The following is a 9,523-nucleotide window of genomic DNA, read 5'->3' on the forward strand; positions in this document are numbered from 1 at the left end:
TCTAAAAATGTAACTGGGTATTGTCAGTTGCCACAAACATGTTGCGGAATACATCAAACTTAAGCATCTTGACCACAGAAATCAATTTTGTTTTCTGGTCTCATTTAAACTTGTTTGTTGTCTGTGTTGCCTGGTCATCTGATTTCAGCATCATAGATCCACATAATCCATATGCATGTACTTTAGAAAATTGACAGCATAATATGTCTTGCAGGATGCTGTATTTGTCCATGTATGTTTGTAGCAGAGGTGATTTTCTAATTTTTCTATTTTTATGTGGGAGAGCAGATAACCTTGTGGACAGCCCACACCTTCCACATCCTATTTGCTTGTTGTTGTAAGTGTGCATAATCTTTATATGTTGGTTTGTAATGAGTGTTTTACATGATTTGGTAATTTGTAAACAGGCTAATTCTGTCACTGTCCATTTTCTCTCGCTCTCTCGCTTTCATGTCCTCTTTGTTACAAATACACAAACAAACACACACACACACACTCTTGCTTTGTCTCTTGCTTAGTCTCTCTCTTACTTTCGTTTTAATTTTCACGCTCCCTCTCTCTCTCTCTCTTGTTGTCCACCACTCTCGTCTTTCTCGTAGTCATGTAAAGCTGAACTGTGGAGAAGAAAGTATAAAAAGTGTCCTGATAAAATAAATCCAGAGTATGATTACTGCGAGCCAGGTCATGATAGTGCAGAGTTAACCTTTAATATCCCTCAAGGGACCTTCAACCAACTCGTCTCTCAATAATATGGTACATCCACATGGATAGTGGATTTCCTTCTTTGGGAGGGGCACGCCAAATAAAATGAGGGTTGCCCAGTTTGTATTCCATCAGTGCATAGTGTGCACCCTCCCAATTTGTATTGTCGACCACTGAAGACTTTGCCCCATTGCACTGCAACACCCACTCTAATATGGTACTCTGGGTTCCTTCCCATCAGTGCTAATTTGGGGTGATTTTGACCCAGACCAAGGGAGAGAAAAAAAACAAAAAGGGGAAAGAAAGAGGAAGAGATGGACAGAAAAACAGTGTCAAAGAAAGAAAGCAGGGAAGGAAAAACTGTAAGTGTGGGATAATGGGGTAAGGGGTTTCTGGAGGTGGATGAAAGAGATATGAAATGGAATCAAGACTATGCAGCCTTGGTTTTCAGGAAAGCTGACATTTGGCATCATCGGCTGTGGGCTTCTGGGAATTCTTCAGTACCGGCCCTTATTATTTTACAAATGAAGCACTAATCCCCATAATGTATTTCTCAACAGATATCGTGAAAAATACGTTGTATTTAACCTATTACTCAATTTTATTATACTGCGATAACATTAGATCTTTGTGGCTACATGCAAAGTGTATGAAATATAATGGTTCTAAACATAGACATGCGAAGCTGAATCTTTTTCCATTAATATGGCCATCGAGAGACGACCATTTCTCATGTTATGTTTTGTAAAAATAGAATAGTGTAGATGATTTCCGAACAGAAAAAATGGAACTTAGGTAACCGTTGTTCCTAACTGATGCATATGTAGGATTGTTTTGGGATACAAATGAGCAATGTTCCATGTGTAAATCAGAAACACACCAGTATTCATTGACTCCACTTACAGCTTTCCAAAAGACATGTAATCGGCCACATACTTCGTATCGCAAGGAAAAACATCTCTAAATAGTTTGTTTCAATAAAATGGTATATACAAATTCTGACACGACATTCTCACTATAGCCACTATTAAGTGCTTAATGGATGTATAGATTTGAAATGGAAACAAACGCGCAGGGGCTTCCAGTAGGGCTCAATCAAATATTGCATCAATCAACGTTCCTACATTTCTATGAATTAGCGTTCAATATCATTGTAACCATATAGGTATGGTTCAAAGTATACTACTGATTTGAAGATACACTGGTTTAATATATTCAACAATATTGTCAGCTCCATGGACATCATTTGCGAGGCACATTGATTTTCAAAGAATTTCATTTTTAATGCTAAGCATATTACTCCTTACCTTCAACTGAGTAAAAACTACAATGTTGTTGGCCCTGTCTAGAGACACTGATGACAGGGTAACAAGTGTGAGGCATCAGTTGCCAATTCTGAAATCTAAAACATATTTTCTGACTTAAACGAACAGAACGTGCCAATTCATTGTCTGGCACGCCAATGACTATTATTTCAACGCTGTACTATGAAAAAAGTATTTCATGATTAAAATAATTAGCATTCGGCTACCTATTCCCTAAAAGATATGCAAGGTAAGAACATTATTTTTGAGTATTAATTGTCTTAAGTATAGCTTTATAAACACACAGTTTAAATACATTTATTTAGTAAATCAGTGTATTCTTTCAAACTCTAAAATGAACATTTCTGAAACAAGAATAGTTACAGCAGAGAGCTGATAGCGCGCTCAACGTTGCACTTTGCAAACTAAAACACATTTTATATATATATATTTATATATATATATATCCGTGGTGAACTATGTAAAATCTGTTAATACTAAAATAGAATGCACAGAGTTTAGCACTATACCCCGCTTTGCAAACCTACGGTTTAGAATTGCTGTTCCACGTTCTAAAATCCTTCTGCTTCTGACGCCTCATCAGCCTGTTCTCCGCCACGGGATGAACACTCACAAACGAAAGACCGAAACGAAAAGGCTATAAAGCAATCCGCCCCTTCGGACTCGTTGGGCAGTTCGTGCTTCTCAGAGTCACACGCTCACACACGTGCGTAAACAACTGGCTATCCAGCTTACTTTTTTACTTGGTTTGCTCTGGGGCCGTGGTCGGCAGGATTATTTCCAGGAGAGAGGTACTCCACACTGACTGGAAAAATGATTTCATTGGTTATGTTTCATCAAAAAAATGTCCCCGTTTTATAATGCAGTCTTTCACAAATAAACATCTCTGTTTCCTCCCTACGCACACCAGTTCCTCTCAAGTGTGTATTTAAAAACGGTAAATGTAGGCAAAATCTGGAAATAGTATCTAACAAAATCTGGTGAATAAACACTAAGGGCCTCATTCTGACCTTGGCGGGCGGCCAAAGTACCGCCGTCAGAATACCGCTGTGCGGTCAAAAGACCGCCGCGGTAATTCTGAGTTTCCCGCTGGGCTGGCGGGCGACCGCCAGAAGGCCGCCCGCCAGCCCAGCGGGAAACCCCCTTCCATGAGGATGCCGGCTCCGAATGCCGGCGGAGTGGAAAGGGTGCGACGGGTGCAGTTGCACCCGTCGCGATTTTCAGTGTCTGCTATGCAGACACTGAAAATCTTGGTGGGGCCCTGTTAGGGGGCCCCTGCAGTGCCCATGCCATTGGCATGGGCCCTGCATGGGCCCCCAGGGGCCCCACGACACCCGTTACCGCCAACCAGGTTCTGGCGGTCAAAGCCGCCAGACCAGGCTGGCGGTAAGGGGGTCGGAATCCCCATGGCGGCGCTGCCTGCAGCGCCGCCATGGAGGATTCCTCAGGCCAGGGGAAAACCGGCAGGAAACTGCCGGTTTCCCTTTTCTGACCGCGGCTTTACCGCCGCGGTAAGAATTGGCCTGGATGCACCGCCAGCCTGTTGGCGGTGCATCCGCGGTCCCCGGCCCTGGCGGTCCATGACCGCCAGGGTCGTAATGACCCCCTAAGTTTTCTAGGTATTCACAAACGCTTTTTAATGTGTGTTATTTTCCAATAAATTAAACACAAGTTCCACATAAATGCACCGATAATAAATGTTAATCTTAAATCGAACTAGTCTCATACATTTAAGTATTACGTCACACAGTTGGACTAAAGTATGGAATAATGATCATGATTTCTACAGGTTATTGCACAGTCTTTATTAAATATATTCAAATTTGTAGAGCTCTATTACAAACTGATATCAAAATGAAGGGCAGTCCATCGCTCAGGCACGGGTGAGGGGCTTCGCAATAATCATATGAAAAAATGCCAACTGGATTATTAAAAAATAAACATTTCGTACATAGGGGAGATGGAACTATAGTTGAAACTTAATATGGACAAATAATAGACGAGCCAAAACCAATCGAAGAGACAGTATTGTTTGTTAGGCGCTTATTACCCCAACGTAGGGCTCTATGTGCTTATCCACATGAATAGCAAGCTTCACCATTGTAGGTGTGTGTTTAGGACAGTGCTGTTTTTGTTTTGAGCCTATATGGGAAGTGGTCTCATGTCTTATGTGATGACCACCAGGGTGGGGTTATCACCAATATGATGGGCGAGGGTATGTGAGAGACAGATATGCAAATTATAATAATAATAATGTCAAACTAGCTTATTCATCATGGCAGTTGAATGCTGTGGATGTAAGCCAAAAATAGGATAATCAGATATGGCCCAGTAATCCGTATAGTGTCATGTGCCAGTCAGATATGCTTTTAAATGAGGAAAAGTATACCACAAGGGCAGGAATGGGAACTGGTGACAAAAGCAGAAGCCATGCATCGTTTTTATTTATTTCGTACTGTCTAATGTTGTACAAATACAAACCACGAACGAGGAATGACATGGAAGAGCAAGTAAGGCGTGCAGCCTGAGCAGACAATATACTTCAAAAGGTCCATGCTCCATTTACTCCTTCTAGGCCAAAGGAAAGACAACATTTTGACAGAGGTTTGTGCTCCACGTCACTCCCAGGCTCTCAAAGGTGGACAAGCACCAATCTGGCAAGCTCTAGTAGTGTTGTATCTTAGACACAGCTAGAGAGGCATCTTGCAAATTTGAGGGTGAGAGACCAAGTACCTGGTAGGTTTCTGTCCTGAGAGTGCAAGAGTAAATCAGCTTGCCTTCTATTATCCTGTCCTCACCATTCCATGCACTCACAATATTTTTCATGGATTCAGGGACAGTTGTACTTTCCAAGTTACATAATGAGGCATCCTCCTAATTTTCTAGAATTTCCTCACAGACCAACATCCCCTTTCATTATTACTAGTGAATGGCATTCCATGGTAAAAAAAAGAGACAATGTAGTGAAAGGAGACTTTCCCTGCTCACATTGTTGCAGCTACAAGAGCAGCATGCCATCGATTTGAAAGTTCTAAGTTTGCTCAATCTCAGCCCAGCTCTTCTCTCAACTGTGAACCTTTTGACTAACACTTTTTATACAAAGATGTTTTATGGCTTGGGCAAAGCGGATCTCAGACTTTCAAGGGGGCCCCTGACAGAGCCAGCACTGTTCTGCAGAGCTTTGCCCTAATGAACTTGAATCATTCTTCAACAGATACCGTTTCCCTTTAATTTATTTTTAATGTGGGTGATGTGTGAGAGTCTATTACAAACATTATGGCCCATATTTATACTTTTTGACGCAAAACTGCGCCAACGCAGTTTTGCGTCAAAAAAATTAGCGCCGGCTAACGCCATTCTGAAGCGCCATGCGGGCGCCGTATTTATTGAATGACGTTAGCCGGCGTTAGCCGCCGGCACCGTCTGGCGTGCGTTAAAAAAAACCACGTACACCAGGCAGCGCCGGCATAGGGGGATATGGGGCTTGGGCGTCAAGAAATGGGGCAAGTCAGGTTGAGGCAATTTTTGCGCCTCAACCCGATTTGCGCCATTTTTTTTCACTCCCAACCCCCATAGAAATGACTCCTGTCTTAGCAAAGACAGGAGTCATGCCCCCTTGCCCAATGGCCATGCCCAGGGGACTTCTGTCCCCTGGGCATGGTCATTGGGCATAGTGGCATGTAGGGGGGCACAAATCAGGCCCCCCTATGCCACAAAAAAAATAAAAATAAAAACTTACCTGAACTTACCTTAATGTCCCTGGGATGGGTCCCTCCAGCCTTGGGTGTCCTCCTGGGGTGGGCAAGGGTGACAGGGGGTGTCCCTGGGGGCATGGGAGGGCACCTCTGGGCTCCTTCAGAGCCCACAGGTCCCTTAACGCCTGCCTTTTGCAGGTGCTAAAAAATGGCGCAAAAGCGGCCGTACGTCATTTTTTTGGACCCGCCCACTCCCGGGCGTGATTTTTGCCCGGGAGTATAAATCCGACACACATGCCTCGGAGTCGATTTTTTAGACGGGAACGCCTACCTTGCATATAATTAACGCAAAGTAGGTGTCCACGCTAAAAAATTACGCTAACTCCATGGACTTTGGCGCTAGACGCGTCTAACGCCAAAGTATAAATATGGAGTTAGTTTTGCGTCAAAATTGCGTCAAAAAAACGACGCAATTCCGGCTCAAACGGAGTATAAATATGCCCCTATGTCAAGAAATGTCGTGTTTATGTTTCATCCATTTCTGAAAAAAGTTTCTTTTAGATCGTAGAGGACCTCACATATGAGAAATGAGAGATTGTCACTGAGATTATTTACAATAAAGTTAGTGAACTGCTGCTGTTACAATATTGAAAATATGTCACCATACATTAAAATGTAAACACATTTAGAATCTAGATCAGTGTGCCTGTGCACTGTCCGAGACCTGGCCAAAGATGTCATGAAAGAGCTGCAGTTAGATGATAGATTCAAAACTGTTTTAAAGGGGGTCCCCCAAACTTCGTTTAGCATAGAGTGCCAATAACCTTTAAGATGCCCCTGTTTTTATATATGCCTCCATAAATTAACTTCCCTTTCAAACTTCTTTGTCTGGTCTCTTGCCACTCAACTGCCCAGTAACTGCTCTCAACTCTAGCCAAAGGCCTTTGAACTAAAACAATATTAGCCGTTACAGGCCTCGTTATGAGTTTGGCAGTCAGACCCCCAGAGCACCATGTTGGCAGTCCTAAAAAGACCACCATGTTGGTGGTCTTCCAGACCGCCCTATTACGAGTTACACAGGCAGGACTGCTGACCGTCAACCAAAAAGGGCAGTCCGCCAGCAGCCTGGAGGCCTGGAAATAGGCAGTCGGACATCTGGCACCATCAACAGCGTGACTAACCACTGACCTTATTACAAGCACACAGTCACCATGGCGGTCAGCCAATGGTGGTCTGAACCACAGTGTTCCGCAGTCGCCAAATGTTAGAAATGGGGTCTTAGGTTGACAGTCAGGTTACCCCCTGTTCAAGCAAGCACCCTCACTCTAGTCAGGGTAAAAGAGAATCACCCTCATCTAACCCCTGCTTACCCCCTTGGTAGCTTGGCAGAGCAGTAGGCTTAACTTCAGAGTGCTAGGTGTAAAATATTTGTACCAACACATACAGTAACTTAATGAAAACACTACAAAATGACACAAAAAAGGTTTAGAAAAATTGAAAATATTTATCTAAACAAAACAAGACCAAAACGACAAAAATACACTATACACAAGTCAAGTTATCAATTAAAAAGCAAAAAGAGTCTTTATATAGTTTAAAACACACACTAACACTGTTAGTGTGAAAAAGTACCTTGGGTGCGTCAAAAATAACCCTGAACAGGCAAGTGTGCGTCAAAAAGGGCTTGCGATGTGTCGATTTCACTCATGAGCGAGACCTTGAGTCATTTCTCCTTTCGTTGGGTCTGGCGCGTCGTTTCTTCTCTCCACAGGACAGCGATGTGTCAATCCGGTCAGAACTCTCGGGTCCGGGCAGGCCTTGCGTTGTTTTTACACGCCCAGCGGTACTTGCGTCAAAAATCCAGCCGCATGTTGATTCAAAAACCACGCAGCGCGGGTTTCGATCTCCCAGCCTCAATCAGCGATGCTGCACGTCATTTCTCCTGCTCCGTGTGTTGATTCTTCGGTCACGTTTCTGACGAGCATCGATTTTCAGCCACGGAGCCGGTAGCGCGTCGTTTCTTCAGCCGCAGATCGGAGTTGCGTCGATCTTTTCCCTGCATGGCGCTCTGTGCGTGCATTTCCTCCTCTTAGGCTGCCAGCTTCTCCTTTCAGGGTCCCAGGAACTGAATGGGCACCACAGGGCAGAGTAGGAGTCTCTCCAGAGACTCCAGGTGCTGGCAGAGAGAAGTCTTTGCTGTCCCTGAGACTTCAAACAACAGGAGGCAATCTCTAAATCAAGTCCTTGGAGATTTCTTCTCAAGATGGCAGGCACACAAAGTCCAGTCTTTGTCCTCTTTCTCTGGCAGAAGCAGAAACTGCAGGGTAGCTCCACAAAGCACAGCCACAGGCAGGGCAGCTCTTTTTCCTCAGCTCTTCAGCTCTTCTCCAGGCAGAGGTTCCTCTTGGTTTCCAGAAGTGTTCTAAAGTCTGTGGTTCTGGGTGCCCTTCTTATACCCAATTTCTCCTTTGAAGTAGGCCTACTTCAAAGTAAAGTCTCTTTTGAATTTGGAATCTTGCCTTGCCCAGGCTAGGCGCCAGACACTCACCAGGGAGTTGGAGACTGCATTGTGTGAGGACAGACACAGCCCTTTCATGTGTAAGTGACCACTCCTCCCCTCCCTCCTAGCACAGATGGCTCATCAGGAAATGCAGACTACACCCCAGCTCCTTTTGTGTCACTGTCTAGTGTGAGGTGCAACCAGCCCAACTGTCAAACTGATCAAGACAGGGAATCCACAAACAGGCAGAGTCACAGAAATGGTATAAGCAAGAAAAGGCTCACTTTCTAAAAGTGGCATTTTCAAACACACAATCTTCAACTTTACTAAAAGATGTATTTTTAAATTGTGAACTCATAGAGCCCAAACTTCACATGTCCATCCGCTCCCAAAGGGAATCTACACTTTAATCAGATTTAAAGGTAGCCCCCATGTTAATCTATGAGAGGGACAGGTCTTGCAACAGTGAAAAACAAAGTTAGCAATATTTCACTGTCAGGACATATAAAACACATTACTATATGTCCTACCTTAACCATGTGCCTTACATGTAAGAAAAGGGAAAGTTTAGGCCTAGCAAGTGGGTACACTTGCCAAGTCGAGCTTACAGTTAAAACTGCACACACAGACACTGAAGTGGCAGGTCTGAGACATGATTACAGATCTACTCCTGTGGGTGGCACAACCAGTGCTGCAGGCCCACTAGTAGCATTTGATTTACAGGCCCTGGCACCTCTAGTCCACTTTACTAGGAACTTACTAGTAAACCAAATATGCCAATCATGGATAAGCCAATTACCTACACATTTTGTAAAGGAGCACTTGCACTTTAGCACTGGTTAGCAATGGTAAAGTGCCCAGAGTAACAAAAACAGCGAAATCAGAGTCCAGCACACATCAACAACCTGGGGAACAGAGGCAAAAAATTAAGGGAGACCACGCAAAGGATGAAAAGTCTAACACGTGTCCCCCCCAGCTGAAAGTGGGGAGCAACTACTCAACCTCATGGGAGTTCTCATCACTAAGGGGGAAGAACCTGGACAGACCATCAGCACTGGCGTGTTCTGTACCATAACGGTGTTCCACTGTAAAGTTCATCCCTGTAGGGAAATGGACCACCTCAACAGTTTTGGATTCTCACCCCTCATCTGCATTAACCATCTGAGGGGGCTGTAGTCGGTCTGAACTCGGAAGTGAGTCCCAAACAAGTAGGGTCTTAGCTTGTCAGTGCCCAGACCACAGCAAACGCTTCAGGTTCTATGGTACTCCACCTACGTTCCCTGGGTAGTAACCTCCTGCTA

The 9,523-nt window shown here is 44.1% G+C and overlaps 1 protein-coding gene across 2 annotated transcripts in view; it reads right to left on the reverse strand.

The window, feature by feature from the left end:
* CCDC102B (coiled-coil domain containing 102B) overlaps positions 1-2,691 on the reverse strand; it is a 561,597-nt gene extending 558,906 nt beyond the window's left edge. For both annotated transcript variants that reach the window (XM_069219901.1, XM_069219900.1), the window contains exon 1: positions 2,555-2,691. The gene's annotated coding sequence lies outside the window, so the exon portion shown is untranslated. The remainder of the gene's footprint in view (positions 1-2,554) is intronic.
* Between the last annotated feature and the right edge of the window lie 6,832 nt (positions 2,692-9,523).

The sequence above is a fragment of the Pleurodeles waltl genome, chromosome 2_2, assembly GCF_031143425.1.
Source record: "Pleurodeles waltl isolate 20211129_DDA chromosome 2_2, aPleWal1.hap1.20221129, whole genome shotgun sequence".
In the NCBI taxonomy this organism is placed as follows: Eukaryota; Metazoa; Chordata; class Amphibia; order Caudata; family Salamandridae; genus Pleurodeles; species Pleurodeles waltl.